This window comes from Arachis ipaensis, chromosome B5 (genome assembly GCF_059453495.1).
Source record: "Arachis ipaensis isolate K30076 ecotype BB chromosome B5, ASM5945349v1, whole genome shotgun sequence".
In the NCBI taxonomy this organism is placed as follows: Eukaryota; Viridiplantae; Streptophyta; class Magnoliopsida; order Fabales; family Fabaceae; genus Arachis; species Arachis ipaensis.
The window spans coordinates 90,695,575-90,699,392 of record NC_142440.1 but is presented as its reverse complement, the minus strand read 5'-3'; the positions used below and the strand labels follow the sequence as shown (position 1 = coordinate 90,699,392).

At 36.8% G+C, this 3,818-nt stretch overlaps 1 non-coding gene across 1 annotated transcript; it reads right to left on the bottom strand.

Annotated features, from left to right (window-relative positions):
• Positions 1-3,473: 3,473 nt before the first annotated feature.
• On the bottom strand, positions 3,474-3,581 carry LOC148564928 (small nucleolar RNA R71). Its single transcript, XR_015885441.1, has one exon. It is a non-coding gene; the product is annotated as a small nucleolar RNA R71 (small nucleolar RNA).
• Between the last annotated feature and the right edge of the window lie 237 nt (positions 3,582-3,818).

Sequence of the window (3,818 nt, the reverse complement as noted above, 5' to 3'; positions counted from 1 at the left end):
AGCCCAATTGGCACGCTCTCAATTGCGTTGGAAAACAGACATCCTGGGCTTTGCAGTAATATATAATAGTCTATACTTTGCCCGAGATTTGCTGGCCCAAACAGGCGTTCCAAGTCAGCCCAAGAATTCTGGCGTTTAACTCCAAAACTGGCACAAAAGCTGGAGTTAAACGCTTAAACTGGCACGAAAGCTGGAGTTTAACTCCAAGAAAAGTTTCAACACATGGAAGCTTCAATGCTCAGCCCAAGCACACACCAAGTGGGCCCGGAAGAAGATTATTGCATTAATTACTCATTTCTGTAACCCTAGGCTACTAGTTTTCTATAAATAGGACCTTTTGCCATTGTGTTTTCATACTTTTAGATCTTTTACTCATACTTTGATAGACCTTTTCACGTTTGGGGCTGGCCTCATGGCCATGCCTGAACCTTGTTCTTATGTATTTTTAACGGTGGAGTTTCTTCACACCATAGATTAAGGTGTGGAGCTCTGCTGTTCTTCATGAATTAATACAAGTACTATTGTTTTTCTATTCAACTCAAGTCTATTTCTTCTCCAAGATATTGATTATTCTTCAACTTGATGAATGTGATGATCCGTGACACTCATCATCATTCTCACCTATGAACATGTGTCTGACAACCACCTCTGTTCTACTAGCAATGGCTTGAATGCGTATCTCTTGGGTTTCTAATCTAAGATTGGAACCTTCGTGGTATAGGCTAAAATTATTGGCGGCCATTCCTGAGATCCGGAAAGTCTAAACCTTGTCTGTGGTATTCCGAGTAGGATTTGGGAAGGGATGACTGTGACGAGCTTCAAACTCGCGATTGTGGGGTGTGTGACAGACGCAAAAGGATCAATGGATCCTATTCTGACATGATCGAGAACCGACAGCTGATTAGCCGATGATGTGACAGAGCATCAGGATCATTTTCACTGAGAGGACGGGATGTAGCCATTGACAACGGTGATGCCCAACATAAAGCTTGCCATGGAAAGGAGTATGAATGATTGGAAGAAGGCAATAGGAAAGCAGAGGTTCAAGGGGAACAAAGCATCTTCATACGCTTATCTGAAATCCACCAATGAATTACATACGTAACTCTATCTTTATTTTATGTTTATTTTCATCCCCTTAAACTCCATAACCATTTGAATCCGCCTGACTGAGATTTACAAGATGACCATAGCTTGCTTCAAGCTGACAATCTCCGTGGGATCGACCCTTACTCACATAAGGTTTATTACTTGGACGACCCAGTGCACTTGCTGGTTAGTTGTGTGGAATTGTGACAAAGTGTGATTCACGTTTGAGAGCACCAAGTCTTTGGCGCCATTGTTGATGATCACAATTTCACATACCAAGTTTTTGGCGCCGTTGCCGGGGATTGTTCGAGTTTGGACAACTGACGGTTCATCTTGTTGCTTAGATTAGGTATCTTTTCTTCAGAATTTTTAAGAATGAATTCTAGAGTTTCAAGGTGATGTTCCCACCATCACAAAAGCTGATTGATTCTCATCAATTTAGCTATTATATGTAATGTCCTGCTGAATCTTGGCCAAACATGTCTAATCCTTTTTAGACTGAAGCTTTAGACTAACATTGCATGATTCCTGGAATTTTTATTAAAAGTTTTGATTCTATTTATTTTCTTTTCCATATAAGTTTCGAAAATCACAAAAAAATTTATAAAACCATAAAAACCAAAAATATTTTATGTTTCTTGTTTTAGTCTAGTATCAATTTTTAAGTTTGGTGTCAATTGCATGTTTTTATTCTTCTTGCATTTTTCGAATACATGCATTATGTTCTTCATTAATCTTCAAGTTGTTCTTGATGATTTACTTGTTCTGATCTTTAAATACTCTTGTTTTGTGTGTTTTGTTGTTTTTCTTATGCATTCTCAATTTGTTAGTGTCTCTTATATGAAAATTTTTAAGTTTGGAGTCCTGCATGCATTGTTTAGTTGATCTTAGTTGCATTTTTATTGATTCTCATCATCAAAAATTCAAAAATATTTTTAAAACTATGTCTTTTCAAGTCAATAATACAGAGAATTGTAGATTCTGAACATTCAGCAGAGGAATCAAACAGAAAAAGCTGGGCGTTCAAAACGCCCAGTGAAGAAGGAAAACTGGCGTTTAAATGCCCAGCCAGGCCTAAAAAGGTAGAGTTTTGGGCGTTAAACGCCAGAATGGATGCCATTCTGGGCGTTTAACGCCAGGATGACACTAGAGGGAAGATTTTGTTTTTAATTCACATTTTTTTCAAGTTTTCATAATTTTTCAAAATCAAATATTTTTCAAATCATATCTTTTCAATCATATCTCTTTCAAAATCAATTTCTTTCCATTTTATATTTATTTTTACTATTTTCAAAAATCCTTGCTTCAATTCAAGATTTACTTCAAAAATTTTCAAGTTGTTACTTGCCTATTAAGAAAGGATCAAATTTTAAATTTTAGAATCATATCTTCTAATTTCTTGTTAGTCAAGTAATCAACTTTGATTTTAAAATTTTCTCTTTTTAAATTAATCTTCAATCATATCTTCTCAATCACATCTTTTTCAAAATTAACTCTCAATCATATCTTTTTGATTTCTAATTTCAAAATCTTTTTCAAAAATCACTTGATTTCTTTTCCAATCTTAGTTTTCAAAAATCATCAACCAAATTTTCAAAATTTCTTTTAATTATTTCAAAATCTTTTACTTTAATTTTCGAAAATTCTTCCCCTCTACTCACATCCTTCTATTTAAAGGACTAAGACTCCTCATCAAGGTGCAATTCGAACTCTATCCCTCTTGATAAGTTCGAATTCCCTCTTCTCCACCTCTTCCTTCTATTCTTCTTTTCCTCTGACACCTCAAGGAATCTCTATACTGTAACATAGAGGATTCCCTACTTTCTTGTTCTCTTCTCTTTCATATGAGCAGGAACAAAGGTAAAGGCATACTTGTTCAAGCTGATCCTGAACCTGAAAGGACCTTGAAGAGAAAGCTAAGAGAAGCTAAAGAACAATTCTCTTTAGAGGGCCTAACAGAGTTCTTCAAAGAAGAAGAAACCATGGTAGCCAAAAACAACAATGCCAACAATGCAAGGAAGGTGCTTGGTGACTTTACTGCATCTACTCCTGATTTCTATGGGAGAAACATCTCAATCCCTGCTATTGGAGCAAACAACTTTGAGCTTAAGCCTCAATTAGTTTCTCTAATGCAACAGAATTGCAAGTTTTATGGACTTCCATTGGAAGATCCTCATCAGTTCTTAGCTAAGTTCTTGCAAATCTGTGACACTGTCAAGACCAATGGGGTTGACCCTGAAGTCTATAGACTTATGCTTTTTCCATTTGCTGTAAGAGACAGAGCTAGAACATGGTTGGATTCACAACCTAAGGAAAGCCTGAACTCTTGGGAAAAGCTAGTCAATGCCTTCTTGGCAAAGTTCTTTCCACCTCAAAAATTGAGTAAGCTTAGAGTGGAAGTCCAAACCTTTAGACAGAAGGATGGTGAGTCCCTCTATGAAGCTTGGGAGAGATACAAGCAATTGATCAGAAGGTGCCCTTCTGACATGCTTTCAGAATGGAGCATCATAGGAATCCTCTATGATGGTCTGTCTGAACTATCCAAGATGTCATTGGATAGCTCTGCTGGAGGATCTCTTCATCTGAAAAAGACGCCTATAGAAGCTCAAGAACTCATTGAAATGGTTGCAAATAACCAATTCATGTACACTTCTGAAAGGAATCCTGTGAATAATGGGACAACTCAGAAGAAGGGTGTTCTTGAGATTGATACTCTGAATGCCATATTG